A 17,961-nucleotide genomic window follows, 5' to 3' on the forward strand; every position below is an offset into this window, starting at 1 on the left:
ACTGCACCCTTAGAGGCAGTTCCTTCTTCTGAGGGCATGAAGAAACCTTGAAAGGCCTTTAAGACAAGGCATAGATGTGCATTGAATCCTGCAAAGTTTAAAGCTCATTTAAGCCCCTGGTGTTCTATGTTATAAAAAGGCTCTGTAAACCCCCCTGCCCCCAGAGTGATCCTGAACACACCATGCTGGGACCATGCATTGAGCCACTCTTGGAAGGCAAAGATTAATTTCAAAGTCACAGGAAACCTTTTAAGTCTCTTGGGTCTGATCTGGCAGGGTCTGATCCACAGACAAAAATAGCAGAGTTCTTGGCACCTGACAGGATCTGTCCTGTTTTCCAGAGCAGGCAGGAGAAAAGGACCCAAGTTATCATATTCCCTCCTCCTCTCTGCCCAGCCCAGGCTCACTCAGTGCAGAAGGGCTTGCTGGGATTAGCCATCAAGGCATCACCTTGCCCTTGTTTGTGGTACTGGGAGAGCCACGGCTGGAGCAATTCAGAAGGGAAAGTGTCAAACAGAGGTAAGTGTAGAGCTGTAGCAGATTCTTCACAAAAGCATAGTGAAGAGATCATGCCCCTCCAGCAAGGAAACTGAGGTAAAGAGAGGAGGAGGAACTTACACCAGACTGCAGCAGAATGGTGGAAGAGCCAGGAGATGATCCTGGCTGATTCTTCTCACTGCCAAGACTCAAAATGTGATTGAATATAGTCATACACTTATCTTAAGATCTAGCTAGCCATTTGTCCCATCACTATTTCACTCTGCACAGCTCTGTGGTCAGGGTAGCTGGTGCTTTCTCCATCTACCATGGAGTGAAAGAGGCTTAAAGGTGGGGTCCAGCCTTCTTCAAGCATCTGTGGAGACAATAAATCAGCAGGTGTGTACATCCATCTCCATGTAAGCAGCATCCTCCTTGGGACTAGAAAACTGTCATAAAATTATAGAGGTAAGAAAATGGATGGGTTTATCTGAGCAAATGTGAAGGTGGGGCTGACAGCCCTGCTGGGAATTGGTGCCCCGAGGCAGATGCTTGTAGCAATAAAACACAAGGCCTCACCTGTCTGGCACTGTTCTGGGAGCAGATGCTTGCCCTAAATTAATTCATCCCCTATCTGCCTCTGTTCTTTCTGTGATGACTGCTCTGTTTCCCAGACCATCTCTTGGGTCCTGTTTTGCTTAGCAAGAATTAGCCCTCTCTGTGGTAGATTCTCGTGCCTAACGTGCTCACAGAGTCTGGGCTGAAGTGGCTGAAGATTGTCTCAGGGAGGATTTCTCAGGCAGAGGCAGGTTGGGAGTTAAAATGCTCCATATGAAGCTGTCAGTTTTGATGGATTTAAACAATAGAGCACAGCAGACCAGCCTTACTTGAAAGAGAATGCTCTGATTTTCCATTTCAAAACAATCTTGCTGCAATTAAAAAGAGAGGTACCAGAGTTCTCAATTATAGCACACTGCAAGGGAATATTTCTGTTAACTGCCCACTCCTTTATTTCTATTAAATCCTGTTTTGAGGGTTGCATTCTGAGAAGTTGCTGGTAGTGTTTCAGGATGGGAGTCATCCTGGAGCTCTGCAGTCTCCTAGAAAACAGAGCAGGTCCTTTCCTGACCAGCAGCTCTCGCCCTGACAGCCCTGCCATTCCCAGAAGAACACTGGTGCCCAGTGCTGAAGCACTGCGATACATGCACAGAGCTGGTGTTGCTGCTCTTTTGTCTTCGGTGGAGCTGCTGACTGCATTGAAGGCTCCCCATGGCTGTGGACACTCAAGGGGAGAGTCTCTGCTCACAGGAGCCATGTCAAAATCAGGTGGCAGTGTTCAAGGCTGGGCTGGACAGGGCTTGGAGCAGCCTGCTCTAGTGGAAGGTGGCCCTGCCCATGAAAGGGGGCTGGAACTGGGTGATCTTAATGTCCTTTCCAACCCAAACCATGCCATGATTTCATGACTTGAAAAATCAGTGTCAGGAAAAGGAATAGACCCTGGTCTCCTCACTCTGTTTCTTTATGCTGTGGGGCCTCCTGAGGTGCTGGATTCAGGAGGGGGTCTGTAAGGCAACTGGGGCATCAAGTTTGGCCACTGACCTCAGCAATGCCAAAGCTGCAGATCCCAAAAGAGGCTCAGTGGCTGAACTGGGCTGTGTTTCTCAGTCCCTGCTGGATCTGAAACTATGCCAGAGCAAAGGCAGCCTGGTCTCCCCAAGGAGAAGGATGTGTGGCATGCTTACAGTTACCATACCACTGATAGAGCAGTCTGGATGCAGTGGTCTCCAGAGGGTCCTGGCTTTGTCTCTGCTGGAGCAAACTGGGATATTGCTCTATTGCATCTAATTCTTTTAGCTTGTCCTGCACTGACTTTTCTTACCAGAGCAGCCTGCCCTTCTAGAAGATGATAAAAGGGATTTTATTTAACCCTGTGGCACGTATCAATCCTCCCACACTCTCTCCCAAGGAAGCTGTGCTGAGTGATCTGCAGGACAAGTTCAGCTTCTTTGTTAGTTCCAGAATCACCCCTCACCCCAAACAGCACACAAGCCATGGGTCACAGGCTTTTCAGAGGCTGCTGCTAACCAGTACTCAGGGTCCTGGAGCTAAAAGGCTTTCAAGGCCTGTCTCCATCTTGAGGATGCTGTTGTTTGGCTTTCCTCTCCTTCAGGGATGGAGGCAGTGGCCAGGACCAGAGCATCTGCAGCAAGGTTTGCAGGGGGAAGCAGAAGAAAACAAATGGGAGGGAGGATGGTCCAAAAGCCAAGGGGAGGAGAGGTGTGAGCACTGCAGGGACAGAGGGAGGGCACTGCTGTTTCACCACGTTGTGTGCAGACCTTAGAGTGTCAGTTCTCAGAGTGACGTAGCACAATTCCCAATGTACATGTGTTACTTTTGTAAGTCGTCTCCTTGCCCTCACTATTTTCAGTGTTTCTTGATTTTTGGAGACTGTTGTAAATAAAAGATTTTGACATTCGCACGTTTGGGTCCCTCGCTCATCACCACGATACGGCTGCAATGTAAACCTAGTGCTGGCCAGAGCAACACTGACACATTGTGTAATGCAGTGGGGATGAGGCCACGTGCACAAGATTGTCTGCTCCAGCTGCTGAGATCAGGCTCCTTGAAGCCAATTTACCACATCCACAAAAGCTGATAGTCTGGAAAAGCCAGCTCAGGATTCCACACAGAGCTGCAAGAGGAGGTTTAGCCAAGTCACAGAGAGGCCTTTTACTCCTCCATTCCATACCGTGCTTCTTCCTGTACATGAAGACTGCACTCCTGCAATGACTCCACGTGAAGGGGATTCATCTGCCTGCTCCTTGGTCAAGGTTTTGCCTCTCTATCTTTGGCTGGCAGCATCCAAGTGCTCCACTGCCCATCCCAGGGCCATGCTGAATGGATGCACGCCGAGGCCAGCAGCAGGACAGGAGGAGGGTGAGGCATTCACCCCTCTGCAGCCATGCTGAGCGAGGTTTGCTCCCCATACCTCTCATTTGGGTGTGCTCATCGCTCCTGGGCTACGCTGCTGCTGGGATGGGGACCACCGAGCGCACATCACAGCAACAGCTTCCCGTGTTGTCACTTCTATGGATGAGGGCAAAACTACTGGTGACATCCCCATTGTAGTGAACACCAGGAATGCCAGGGTCATATTCTGATGAGTAAGAAAACACTGCAGTATGTACAGAAAGGAGGAATGCATGCCCTTTAACGAGAAGCTGGGCATTGCAGGTTGGGGGGGTTGGGTTATGCTCAAGCCTGCTGATAGGAGATTGATGGGCAAGGCTGGGGTTGGCTTCCAATTCATTCCTCTTCCCCAAGGACTGGCACTATGGGCTCTGTGGACCACAGGGGCAGCAAGTGTTTCCTTCTGCAGGACTGAGGCACCTGTGGGCAGTGGTGAGTGAGAGCCCAGGGCTGCCAGAGGTGGGGATCGGGGTGCCCTGGGGCACAGCAGCGATGGGCAGTGATTCCATAGCGCTTCCTTCATTGAAGGCTGCTGGGCTGAGGAAGGGTTTGGGACAGGGGAAGGGACTCTGAGGATGGATTACATGGGGCAAGAGCTGCTCACCATTCATTTCAAGCTGGCAGAGACTGAGGGGATTGCGTTTCCACCTGTGGGAACCTGTCCATGCAGGGCTGCTGGCCTGTGCTAATATGGATGGTCCACACCAGGCTCAGCACAGCCCCATCGCTTCCTCCAGGTGAGTGAGCCCGGTGTGCCGCCTTCATCACACACAGCTGTGGCACGGTGAGGCCTCCATCGCCTCCCCATTGCCCCACCAGCACAGGGCCTTCTCCCATGGGCTCCTTCCCGCCCAAAACCAACGCCCAGCTCCAATTCTGTGCTTGTGAAGGGGAACAATCACCCCCGAAGAACCCCGTGTGGCAGCCAGCCTGCCCTCCCTACCGACAGCACCCATCCCTGTGCCTCTGTCCCTGCCTGTCCAGACTCCAGGGGAGCCGGAGGGCTGGGGCTCATCCGTGCCCCTTGTTCTGTGGGGGAAGACGCTAACACGGCTGAACCCCATGAGGGGAAGGGGGCGCCTCAGGAGCCCAGGTGCTGCCGTTAACTCCTGAGGGCGCCGCTAAGGCGAGCCCTGAGGGGAGCCGCGACGGGACGGTGTCTGCAGCGGCTCGGGTGAGTGTTTCCCCGTCTGGGGTCTGTCCTCTCCACCGTGCCGAGCTGAGGAGCGGCCTCAGCCCTCGGTGCCGCTTCACGAGGGGGGATCTGGCTCGCCCCGTCTCAGAGTACCGCTGGACCCGCTCCATCCGCGGTCCCTCCTCCCCTGTGCTGCAGGCGATAACAGGGAGCTCTGAGACGTGCGCTTGTCTGGCTCAGCTGCGCCGGAGGCAGACCGAGTCCTCTGGGCTTTGTTTGTTGGTTGGGTTTCACGCCCCGGTGGTTTTATCCCCCCCGCTGGCTCTCGCCTTCCCTCTCGGAGCACCGTAATGGTGCCCATGGGGCACTGCCCGGTGTCGAGCAGGTCTGGGGCTCGCTTCTGTGCGGCCCCGCAGCTCGTTATCCATTGCCGAGCAGCTCAGGAGCAGCCTTCTCCCTCTGATGATTGACACAAAGGTCAGTGAGAGAGGATGATTCACTCCCTGCCCTTCCCTGGTCATTTGTCACCCGGCAGATGACACATCTCCGTGGCTCCTCAAGCAGTGAGCAGGGCCTGTGGGGAGCTGTGCCCCTGGCATCCTCTGTTCTCCTCCTCATGGCTGTTTATTCACATAGCCAATGCTCCCCAAGGCCTGAGGATGAGGAGCAAAAGCCTTTAGAAGCTCAGTGCCAGGCTTTTCCTTGCTGTCAGCTGGCACAGGAGCTGAAGTGAACCCAAACCAGGGATAACTGGGTAGGTTTGTGGGTTGTGCTTCTCTGAGTGTTGGCCCATGGTGCCTGTTTCTTCTTCTTGTTCTTTTCAGCTCTCAGGTTAGAGCAAGGTGATTGCCCAGGAGCTCGGTATCAAAATGTATTTCAGACTGCTGGATGCAACAAGCACTAGGAAGGGCTTGGTAATGCCTTGCTGGGTGTTTTGGTAGGGGGAAAAGCAGTGAAGACAAATACAGCCTGAAGTGCACTGGGCTGGGGTGAGAAAGGAGAGCAAAGACTGGGTTTCAAACCCAGATGTGAAGCAGAGGAGCTGTGCAAGGGGAGGGCTGGGTTAATCTGCCAGTGAAGCGCAGCCACGGCTGGGCTGGAAGGCAGCAGCTCACAACCAGTGCTGCAAGCATGGCCTGTGATGGGAGGCGGAGGAGGTTGGGTTGGTTACGGGTGACTTGTGGTTTAGGCAGGCACTAGAAATGTCCTGCATCTTCTGCTTGTGGAAAAGGAGGTTGTGAGGCAACAGTAAGGACCTGCTAAGGGAGGAGGTATGGGTGACGTAGTGTATGGGCTAGCCAAGACAGAGTATGTCTGAGGGAAAGGGTTGCAATGCTGCTTTGAGTATCTGATCTCATGGCAGGGAGGCTGGGTCATGTCTTCTTCCAGTGGAGGATGCGGCTGTCTCAGAGCCCTTAGAATGAAGGGCTGAAGTGTGGCACTGAGAGCAAGCACTGTGGCTCGACTGCTATATTTTCACGGTCTCATGGTCTGTGCTAGGATCATGTCAGGTACAGGTGTAGGCGCTGATACCTCATTCCACATCACCAAAGAGCTCTCCAGCCTTGCAGAGCACTACAGGTGTTGGGTGATTAAGAAATTGCCACATGAAATAACGTGATCTGAGATTATTTTCTTAACCAAACTGAACCCAGAGAGTGCAGATGCGGAAGGGATGGGATCCTTTCCAGCCTGGGGCAGGGCAGACTCATGGTGAGCTTTAAAAACAGCTCTGTGGACATGCTTTTCTGTTTTCTTAAATGTTAATGGGCTTCTCAGTTGAATCTCTTGGTGGTCAGTGAAAAGCACAAGGAGGGCTTTGAGTGCAGCAAAGGGGGGCTGCACATCTGCACTAGGGCTGTTAATCCTCTTTAGTTGGTGGCCTCTGGCCCAATGAGCTCAGGGCTGTGTTGTGCTGAACAGAGGCATATGGAGGGGCAGCAGGGACTTGAACCCATTCCCAAACCCATCAGCTCGCTTGTGCAGGCTCCTGGGAGCCTTTCCCAAGGTGTGAGGGCCTGGGCTTCCCCTCAGCTTTGTGCAGGCTAACAAAGGAGCTGGGGTAACAAGCAGGAGAATTGATCAAGCAGCCAGTGCATGAGCTACTTGCCCACAAATGGCTGGCTGAGTCTGGACTGAAGTTTGCTGTCAGCATTGAGCACTGCCTGCCGGAACTGCTCCATGCTATGGGGAGTGGTAAGAGCCATGAGCTGGCCCTTGGTGGCATTCAGGAGCAGGATGAGTTTGCTGCTGACTGCCACAGCTGCTTTGCTCTGCTTCAAGGCGTTGGTGTTTGATAGACGACATAGTTTTGTCACCCAGGAGGGAGCAGTGGCAGTATATCTCCTTGAGCATCACCTGGGTTTGTGGTTGTTTCCTGAATGATATGCAGCCCAAGAGCAATGAAGGATATGTTGCCTGTGGGATTTTCTTTCCAGCTCTTTGCTTGGAGAGGGGGAAGTTTCTGGCAAGAGAAACTCCTCCTTAAGCTGCAAGGGTGCTCAAGGGAAGGTACTGGTGAGGTACAGCTTTGGTCATGTTTGCTGCCTTTCCCTGTTCTCTTTAGACTCATTCTGTGCCCTCTGGCACGGTGATACAGCTGAAACGGTCTGAGGTGCTGATGGAGTTCTGTGAAACCTCTACCAGCTTCTTATTTTTCCTGCAGGTGCTATTCATTGAGCTAGGTCTGGGTGGTGCACAGTGTTCCACTGGCTGCTCTTTGGGGCAGACTGCTCCTGCTGGCCGTTTCTCTGCCTGGCTGCAGAGGATGGGTGGTTGATCATTAATGCTTCAGCCTTCCTGAAGGTTGTGGTTCCTCAGAGACATAGGTGTGAATGAACAGCTGACCTGTCCCCTGCCCCTGGAATTCATGTACCGCTCAAAGGAGCTGCTGTAAGGAAGCCAAAGGGAAAACCCAGCCTGGAATGACAGGTGATGATAAATCATGAAATCTTGCCAGTGCTCTCTCTGTATGTCTAAGCTTGATATTTCCCAACGTAAAAATGGAACTGACATCTGCATCTAATGTGTGAGGCTGTGACCTCAGTGAAGTGCACTGATGGATGCTGCCAGAAACCCTCATACATCATCTAAGGCTGCTCTGTAGAGGCTCTGCCCTTGCTGAGCCAGCTGTTCCCCTAGCTGGGACTACAGAAAGGCTGCTGTTTCCTTGGGGCCTGGCTTACGCTGCAGGAGAGAAAGCATGCTCTGAACTGCCCCAGTGTGTGTTTAGGTATCTGGTGTGGTGACAGATCATCTCTGACCCAGCAGTATGCAGTTCTGATCTGGCTGCTGACAGAGGCTCAGTTTTGCTGGGCTTTTGCTGCTTTGGAGCATTAAGGCTCCTGAGATAAGAGCATGCCTCTAATCCTGGGAAGCACAGAAGACACCAGGTCAGAGAACACCCACCTAAGCATTAACTTTGTCCTCCACAGGTTGTCATCGTGTGCTACCAGAGAAGACCACCAGTGCTCTCCAGAAAGCTTTCTCTCTGCTGTCTGACCTGCTGAGGCCATTTCTGACAACAGAAAAGCAGATTCAGCTTCCCCCTGACTCACGGAGACAAGTAAGTTTTTCCTCCAGTGTAGCTACTCTGTCTCTACTCCTGCCTTGCCCCGCTGGCTCTGACAAACCCATTGCTGGCTGTCTTCTGGGGGTACTCTGTGATTGTAACTGTGCTGTGGAACTCCAAGCAGGGTTAATGGGGTTCAGGGATGTGTGGGACAGAGCTGGGATGACTCAGCAGGCATAGCCATGTGCTCTGCTGTGTTTGGAGGATGTTGGTAGCGCTGGACCAGAAGAAGCTCAAGGAGCCTGGCTGGGGAAGGCTGGTGATGACCTGCCTCTAACCTTGCATGTGCTCAGCAGCCTGCAATCCCTCCTGTTTATTAGCACTTAACATTTACTGTCTGTGCTCCAAATGGAGTGTTCACAGCATTGATGTGGACAGGTTTCCCAGTCAGCCAGACCTTAACAAATGGGAGCTCTGGCTGGAGTGTTACTTTGCTGCAAGGGGGCAATACATCTTATTACTAAACAATGAAGCTCGTGATAGATGGTGATGAGTCTTTTTGCTGTCTTGGTTGATGATCACATTGAAAAATAAACATAAAACTGAAGATGCTCCCAGGGAATCAAGGCAGGGCTTTGCATTGTTCTTGGGAAGAGACAGCCTTTAGGTTCTCTGGTGCCTTAACTGCAAGAGCCTTTTCATCAGGCTGTTATGTTGCCTTGTCTCCAGGAGAGATGTGGTAGTTGGGAAGGAAAAATCAGGGACAGAGCTAGAAGGTGCTTGTCAAAAACCTGGCATGTAACAAGAGCTGAACGCAACTGGTTTCTTTGCGAGCACTGCACAGCTCTTGTCCTTGGTACTGCTGTCTGTCATCTGATTATAAGGCAGTACAGGTCAATGTTGTTTTGATCCAGCCTGAAACAGGGTTATTGGAAGAGCTTATGGCTCAAAGGGAAAGGAGTGTGGGGACAAGGTCCACCAGAAGGCCATGGAGGAAAATGACGGTTATTGTAGGGACGAGGCCCTCCTGAGGGCCAGGCGTGTCATCCTGCTGCTTCAAGTGACTTGACTGTAAGCCATGGCTTCTGAGCAGAGAGCCAGAACAGATGATGTGCTTGTTTAATGCCAGCACAGAATTGGAGTAATCATATTCAGCGGAAGGGAGGGGAGGTACCAGCCTCCTCTGCTTTGGTACAGCTGCAGCAGCCCAGCTCAGCCCTGTGTGGGTATGTTGCCTATGACTCAGGTGCTGCAGGTAACGATGGGTTCCTGGCCCAAGCTGTGCAGGAGTTGCAGAGGAGTGCTGGCTGGGTAGAGATGGTGTGTGATTGTACATCTTGTCTTGTACACGTACCTTCCCCTCGTGCTGTTCCGAAGAGCAGGCTGCTGGATTTTATTGGGTCTCCCCCACCTTAGGAGTGTTTTCTTTGAAACTGGAACTGTGAAATGATCAGAACAGGTGTTGCTGTGATTTCACAGCAGAATAAATGTATTCCCAGCGTAAGTGGGGCAAGCAGAGCGGCCCCTTGGGAATCAGCATCTCCTCTGTTTGGGCTGTAGGGGTGGCAGTGCAGGGTGCCGATGCAGCACATCGGGGCTGACAGCAATGAGGACTGGCACAGGGTGTGTGTGTGACACAAGTAGTGTTGGGAAATTAATTAAAGCTCATTTAAGGTATTAGCATATCAGCAGGCAGGAATTCTTCCAAGTGGATTGGTTTCACTAGGGGATCGGGGAATAGGGCCAGCATTCATCTGGCAGCATTTCTTTCAGCACACTTACATTCATCACCTGGCCTGTGGGGCACTACTGGGATCTGCTGGAGGGGCTTGTTTTGTTCCCAGGGAAGGGTATTCCCAACACTGCACTTGTGCAGCAGGAGCTGTGGCAATGAATGGTAGTGGAGGGACAAGCTCTCAGCTGGGAGCCATGAAAGCAAACAACAAAGCAGCTCTGTTTTGGTGTGTGTGTTTGTGGAGTAGATGAAGGAAGGGGAAGCTTTTAAAAATCCCAGTTGTCTTTTCCCTATGAGTTCTCCTTGGTATATATTTATATTTAGTATCTATTTAGCAGAGAAAAGGCTGTCTGGGAAGGGGGTTTGCTGAGAGGGGGTGGGTTTGTAATCCAGACAGATTCAAGAACAGACTTAAATAGAGCATTAATGGAAGAGGGAAGCTTTGAGATTGCAGCTTTCTATTTTGGCATTAAAAAAAAAGAGCTTTTTGTGCATACAGGCCTCTCTTCAGGCACAGGGGTGGCTGGTCTCTGCCTAAAGAGCTCTTTCATTTATCTCATAAGCACTTCTGAGAGTCTTCGTGCTGGCTGGGGGGGGGTTTGGATAAGGTCCGGAAGAGAAAAGAGGGAGTGGAGCTGGCTTGCCTCGTGTGTGCACCATGTGGGACAAGCAGTATTACTGCCAGCTTTAGAGCTCGCTGGCCTCTCTCCAGACCTAGCTGAGAGTGGCCTCGTCTGGTGATCTGCAAGTTGCTGCTGGGCACTTGGTGTGGGACAGATCCTGTGGCTTTGCTTTTCTTCCTAGGTGGAAGTTTGGGCTTTGAAGCATTGCTGAGCAGTGCCTCTCCCTGCTGCCTGATGGTATCCCAAGCTCCCATTACCTTACTCTTGTGCTGTCTTTTCCCTTCAAATTCTACTGAAATTGGAGAATCAGTGCTGAAAGTTCTGCTGGACATCGGGTTGTAGCTGAAATCATTGTGTTCCCATTTTCATCCCTGTCAGAGTCCTGCTGCACTGTAAAGCTGTGCTGGGCGCTGCTGCAACGTCCTCGGGTGCATTCACTCTTTGGGTCAGTCCAGCCTGATTTCTTTACACTTCTATTTTTGTTGTAGATACCAAATTTAGTCATGTTGCCTAGTTACCACGGGGGAGAGAAACTGCATGGACTTGATTTCTGTGGGTGACACTGAGGAGGGGTGTGCAAGTGATGCCCGAGCGGCTGCCTGGGGTAGGAGGGAAATTCACACCTGGAGTATTGCATGAGAGACCAAGGATACAGATCCAGCTGGAGAGACTGAAATAGGAGTTAGTTGACTAGATACTTACCTTCTGTGGACCTGAGGAGAAGAAAATAATCTGAAGAAGGTCTCTGCAGCCCTGCACTAGAAGTAGATAGGACAAGTTAGTGTCTAATACTTCTGTATCAGCAAAGAAATCACAGCCTGGTCTCTGGACACAGATTTTGTCAATCATTTCCTGCTTTGGCCAATGAGTCTGTCGCTCAAATATTTGCTGAGAGCTGAGGTTCTTAACTCAGCGTGTGTGTGGCTGAGCCCTTGCCAAGGAGGCACAGGGATGCTGGGAGAGGTGACCTGGGCTGGCGTTGGCTTCTGCACTCACAGGAATTTTGCCTGTGAAAAATGCAAATGTGGTTGGAACCAATTTTGTTCAAGAAAGTGAACAGAGACTCCAAGGACCTTTACTCGCTTTCCCCATGACTCCTCCTTCTCTAATTGCTAGGATGAATGCATAAACCCTTATACTGGAGAGTTCACAAGAGCAGGTTTACTCATTTTACTCTCTTTCTTGGCATAAAAGGTGTCTTATTAAGTGGGTTTCAATGTTTGCTCACCAAGAGACATAGATTATAAAGCTTTAGCAATAGCTTGCATCTGGAAAAGCCAATTAATAAAACAAAACTTGTGATGTCATTTTCTCCTAAATTAACAATTTATAGATAATTTACTGCATGTCTGTCATTAGGCAAATGGACTTTAAATTGATTTCAGATTAGTGGGTTAATGATTTCCCACAGGTATCATTTCAATGGGCAGCATATGCATAGGGGTTTTTCAATGCAGGGGTAGGTGTGCAGGAGCAAACTCCTGCCTCTGTAATTGAGGCAGTAATTGGAGTGGTGATCACATTCAAGTGCAGTATTGATCTGCAAAGAATGTGCTGACTGTCTCCATCACTGTGGCCAAGAGGGAGGAGGAAAGGACTCTGGGCAAGAATGCAGTCTTTGCATATTTCTTGTATAATAACTTTCTTTTGGTACATGCTAACTCGGGGTGGTGCATTAAAGTAGCCGGTTGGTTTGGTCTTGTTAAACAACCATGCATAGCCCTAGAGAACATATTCAGCTGAGTTCTAAGGGAATGATATGTCCCCAAATTGATTAAAAGTGGGGCGATGACTGTGTGGAGTCTGAGACCAACCTGAGAGGGGAGGTGAAGTCCTCTCATTGCTGCTGCAATGAGCAGGATGTGTGCTGCAAGCCTGGCCTGGGCGCCAGTCTCCATCCTTGCCACTGCTCTGGTGTCAGCTTCCATCTCTCTGTGACTTTTTCCCCTCCATTTTCTTTCTGTCCTGCCTGCAAAGGTTGTGAATGCTTTAGGGGACAGGCTGACTGGTTTGTATATATTAGCACAGGGAGCTAAGGTTGGAGCCCTGAGGTACCAGCAGAAAGTCAGGAGCTGACCTCTCAGCTTGGTGAACTCTTAAATGCCAGGAGCTCCACACTGGTGTCATGTTGGAGCAAATCTGAAGCATCTCCACTGGCTTGGTTAGCATTTCTGTAGCGTTTCTCGGTTAGCATTTCTGTAGGCTTGTGCTGGTGTTAATAAATTGATGATCTGGGCTTTTGTGTCTCATCACCCTAATCCATGAGGCATAAGAAATGCTAATGAATTCCTCCTCTGGGAGATGAGGAGCTGTCATACCTACCTGATGCCTAAGTAACGGGGGTGGGAGAGATGCCCATCACAGGTCATGGTAGGAGAGAGGAGACTTCCCTCCCATTGGCTTAGTGCAGCTTTGAGCAAGCCCCATTCAGGCTATTGAGGCAGGACAGTGCTGCTCCCCTGGGCTCTGTTGCTTGGTGCCATGGGTGGGGAGGCTGAGTGCTGTGGAGGGTTACATTTGGAGCATGACAGACAGTAGTAACTCATGAATTAGATGGCCGTGGCAGTGTTCTGTGTTGGCAGCGTGTGTTTGTGGAGCGCAGCCTCCCTGTGGCTGGCTGTTTACACAAACTCCATTGCTTCCAAGCTTTGTATTGCAAAACTATATTCCTCCTGCGTTAAAAATTTATGTTGGATGAAAAGATTGGGATATTGCAGCTTGGTGAGAATACCCCTTCCATTGCACATACACACCTCATTTAGACCTACCTTTCCCATGAATGCCAGCCGATGATCCGGATCATGTGAGATAAGGTTTATAATTACCTCCTATCAGTGCTCTTTAGGAAGTGGAAAGGTGCCCTTAAATAGAGAGTGATCGCTATAATGATGAAATTTATACCAACTGAAAAGTTGTTATAGCATCCCTGCGCTTCCAGAGGTGCTGAAAAGAACGTACAGAGATAGATTTATAGGGAAGCATCTTTTCACAATGTGTTGGTTTGGATTCAAGGACACTGAAATTCTGTCATTTATTGCACAGAGCTACTTGTGTCAGTACACAATGCCTCTCATAATTGTAGCCTTTCATCTTTGTAGCATATGTAAGAGTTTATATAAGTTTTATCCAAACATTTTTTAATTCATTAGGTGTTCTCCTTATATCTGCTGTGCCCTGAGGGTAAGAAACACTCTGTACATGTTTTTATGTAAATTAGACTTTAAAGATGCACATAAATCTGTAGACATGCTTCTGCCATTTAAAAATGATGCCTGAAGATGTGTACAATGGAGGGAGGAAGGATTTAAAGCCTCATCTTGGTAGATTATGCTTTATTTTGTATCTGTTTTGCAGGAAAGCAGATACAGCAGCACATCTTCAGAGGAGTTTGGGGAGAGAATGAGGGGTGGAAATGAAAGCAGGCTGGTGATCATAGTGGGAGGTGAGCAGCACCTCGAGGAAGAGACCCAAAACAGGCAGGGATGTGAGGGGGGCAAGAGAAGGCTGGAAGGACTTCAGGGAGAGGTCTTTGGCATAAGAGTAAATGTGATCTTCCTGATATAGCCACCCCAAGTGCTGTGCGTCTTCTGTGTGGCAGGAGAGATGCTTAGAGCCCTCTCTAAGTGCAGACCTAGCGCTGCTACTCTTAAAATGTGTTGTAAGCAAAGAGCAATGATGGTGCCACCCTCACTGTGTGGAGGGGCCTCAACTCTCCTTGCAGAAAGGCACATTGGTGCTGGCTGGCTGTAGTGATGCTCCGTGACTCGGCCAGATGGGGCTTCTGTATGAAATCTTCGGTGTGAAATCCTTTTTTCCCATTAAATCATACACTATTTCTGCCTTCTTGGCTTTGGCTGCATTCTATCAGTCTGGAGGAGCCATGACCTGAAGCGACCATCTGTTTCTGTGGGTACAGCCTGCTGGCAGGCAGGAGGGGTGGCGGGGGCTATGGAGGAGGGCTTCAGATGCCATATGCCATTCCCCATGTCTCCTTGCTGCCCTGGTACTTTGAAGGAGGCAAATAATGAATAAAATCCAATCCAACAACAAAAAAAAAACCCTTTTTGTTCCCCTGGGCACTGTAGTAGAGTCAGACTCATTGCTTCTTCCTGCAGATGGAAGCTGGGAAGAGTGACTTGATTCTTCCTTGCATTGGAAACTCTCCCTTGGTCACAGGAGCGACCTGGAGCCCTTTTGCTGGTGCAGCAGACCATGCTTGTGGGGACTTGGGGGATGGACCTGGGAGCATCTGCTTTCAGAAAGGCTTTGATAACAGACCTCTGATTTCTGTTGGTCTCAGCCTCAGTCATTGTCTTCATAGATTCCTGGAAAGGCTTTGAGGTTCCTAAAGGCACTGAGGCTCCCAGTGTAGGAACCTGCATGGAAGTTTGATGGGTGTGCTGCTGACAGCCTGTGAATGAAAGCCCCTGCCCCATGGTGCTGTCTGTATCTGTCACTCCCCACATTTAGTGAGAGTAGGAGACACAACCTCTGATTAATGCCTCAAGGAAGCCCCTGCAATATTGTTTTGCAAGCAGTTGTCATTTAACATTAAGGTAAATACCTTGCAGCTATGGACTAGAAAGCCTTTCTTCCCTTCCTGTTAGAAACAGCCTCTTGGCTTCACAAGCTCTCTGACTAACATTAAAACTGCCTCTTTCATCTGCCAGCACTGCAGCCAGCCTGCTGGTAGCCCAGAGCTGGCCCCAAGCAGCATGTAGTCACCTGCACTGCTCAGGTCCTGGGCAGAGTGGGTTGGTGTTGTGATAGATGGAGACCTGGTGGGGAGAGGAAGAAACACAAAAGGAACTCAGTGCTTCTGCCCTTTTTACCTCTTGCAGGAGAAGCCTGCTGGTTAGTTGGCACAGACCAGTGCTGAGTGGTTGTATATGTAAATGAGTTCACTTTCATTAGGGATCTTGGCTCTATGAAAACACCATTAATTCTATCAAGGCACATCTCTTTCAATACCTGTGTTTCCCTGGAGAAGTTTTCCCTATAAGTTTCTAAGCTAATAATTTCTTACTAGACGGGTGACTTTTACTTAAAAGTAGCTCAGTAGGGGAGAGCTAAAACCCTACTTGTGTTTTTCCTTCATTTCTAAATGATGTGAAGTCTTTTAATTACTATTGCTTCTCTGAGATGTTTTGCTTCCACCTTTGCTTGGTCCTTATTGCCTCATCTGCTTCTTGCTGGTGCAACTAAACCCAAGCTGACTAACATGGTAGTCAAATCACACAACAAAGCCCTTCTTACCATTCCCTATTTTAGAAACCAGATGGTTCTGGGGAGGTCGCTGCATCGTTGCAGGTGATAATGGTACCAGTGTGTGCCCTCTGCGGGTGGTGGAAGCTTTCTCCTTTGAAGGACACCCCCCAGAAAGCAGCAGTGTGCCTTGTTCTGGCTCCTTCAGAGCAAAGCAAACATTCACGGTTGTGTGAAAGCCGCGGCTGCCCATGCTTTGACATTGTAAATTACACTCATAAATTCAGAGTGCAGCTAATTGTTGGTTTATGGAGGAGATGTTCTTTAGGAAAAAACAAAAGAACCCTAATCTGTGAACGCTCTGCTGCCCTGCTGAGCAGAGGGCTCTTTATCCTGGGTGAGGACCAGGCTTCCAGCGCTGCGTTAGTGCAAGGTGGATAAAAAGCTTTTCAAGGGCACTTGTGTTCCCCTGGTGTGGTTCTGGGCAAGTGGGATCTGCAAGAAGGTTTTTAATGTGGGGTTTGCCTGCTGCTAGAGCAATATGCCTTGTGATTACAGTGTTATTACTTGTTCTGGAAGCCTGGCTGAGATCAGGGCTCCCCTGTGCTGTCCGCTGTCCTTGTGAAGGGGAAGGATGCAGTTGGTTTGAAGGATTATACTCAAAGTGGATGCGACTGGCAGGGAACAGAGGTGTGCACCTCATTGTGCAGGGGAAGCGGGATGCTGGGCAGACTCTGTTCATTTGCCAAGATACTGTTGCGTGGTGTTTGTCACTATAAGGAGGTGCCATGAGAATGCTTCTGCCCTTCGTCTGTCTTGAGCCTGTCCTAAGGATTGATGGGAGAGCCAGGAATGAGGTGCTCTGAAGTCTGTGCCCAGGGCCCTGACCTGGAGTGGCCTCATCCTGCCCCCAGGGAAATGAGTCGTGAAGCAACCCCCCTGCTTGCTTTGGAGGTGTCCAGGCTTCCACCACTGGAATGACACTCGCTAGGCTTAAGCTCCCCTCCTTCAGACCCTTCACCACTTACACAGGTCAGCCAAAACCTACCACTTCTCACCTTCAGAGAGACTGCTTCCCTGTCCTGCTGCTACTGTGCTCTGCCTGCAAATACAGCCCTTGAAAAGGCCACTTTGCTTCCCTGAGTGCTATCATTCTTCTGAGCCTTTCTCTCTTTGCTCCTAATTGGATCCTCTGTACTCAATTGTCTTAATCTGTGGCAATGTTATGAGGTGAGGTTTCAGCACTTTTCCTCCTATGATAATTTATTGTGTTTTAATTCTGGTTCCAGTGTGCAGTGACTTGGCAGGAGGTGTGATGGGAGGCAGGGAGTGGGAGGCCTCATAAATAAAAACCCTGGGTCTGTTCCATCTCCCTTCACGACCAGGGGCTGATCTTCATCACGCCAGGGCAAACCTGGGAAGCTTGCCACTGAAACTTAGGGTGGCACCAGCACGGTGCTGGTGTAGCAGAGGTGAGAACCTGACCGCAGACAAACTGTCAAGGCTGTAGCTTTCAGGGCTCTAAACAGACAGTGTGTGTATGTATTTTAATAACTGTAACCTTCACAAGCAAGTGCAGTTTGTGCTGAATTGTGCAGGATGCAAACCTGCATTATATTACCTTGGAAAGGTTGGTTGTGCCTATCTTGATATGCTGTTTGGATGGGGCTTTGCTTTGGTCTGGAAGGCTCCAGTGAAGCTTTGGAAGGGAATGAATGATATGCTAAGTGAGAATTGAGCAAATAAAAGGTGCTTGTTTAGTAAGATAAGAGACTCCTCAAAAAACACTTTCACTGGTTAGAAGCATATAATAGTGTCCTTATGGGCTGAACAGAACACCTTAATTAGAGGTAATAACAATGCTTCGGGCTTTGCAATGCTCTGTGTAATCAAAATGGTTTTGACCCTCCCTTATGGTGCTGAGGTGGAGCAGGTAAGGACAGGGAAGTTTGTTCTGTTGGTTTCCCCTTCAGTGCATGGAGAGGGCTAGTGAGAGCTCTGCTGAAAGCACTGTCTCTTGCCCAAATCCAGCCCCTGAGAAGGACTTGGGTGCTGTGAGGAGCTTTGGTGTAAATGTCAAGGTTGGCATATGTCTATTGGTGGACAGTCAGTCTGAGATCTAATACCGTGCCGAGTGGGACCTGTAATCAGACCCTTAAGCACATCACCTTCTTTACTGGGCTCTGTGTCAGCTGGGGTGACTCTTCCTGAAGTGCCCCTCTGCTAAAGGAGAGAAACTCTGTCGCCTGTTGAAAGTGAGCAAAAGCATTTGGAATGTAAGGTAGAGCCAGGCTTCCATGTAAGC

General features: G+C 49.8%; 1 long non-coding RNA gene across 1 annotated transcript in view; it reads left to right on the forward strand.

Moving 5' to 3' along the window:
- Positions 1-4,915: 4,915 nt before the first annotated feature.
- The window catches only part of LOC133209366 (uncharacterized), a 52,925-nt gene continuing 39,879 nt past the window's right edge, over positions 4,916-17,961 (forward strand). Inside the window, exons 1-2 of the long non-coding RNA XR_009724661.1 lie at positions 4,916-5,059; positions 8,017-8,147. This is a non-coding gene — a long non-coding RNA (uncharacterized LOC133209366). The remainder of the gene's footprint in view (positions 5,060-8,016; positions 8,148-17,961) is intronic.

The sequence above is a fragment of the Neopsephotus bourkii genome, unplaced genomic scaffold (assembly GCF_033783945.1).
Source record: "Neopsephotus bourkii isolate Nb327-2 ecotype Australia unplaced genomic scaffold, CSIRO-AGI_Nbou_v1 NB_333, whole genome shotgun sequence".
Classification (NCBI taxonomy): domain Eukaryota; kingdom Metazoa; phylum Chordata; class Aves; order Psittaciformes; family Psittacidae; genus Neopsephotus; species Neopsephotus bourkii.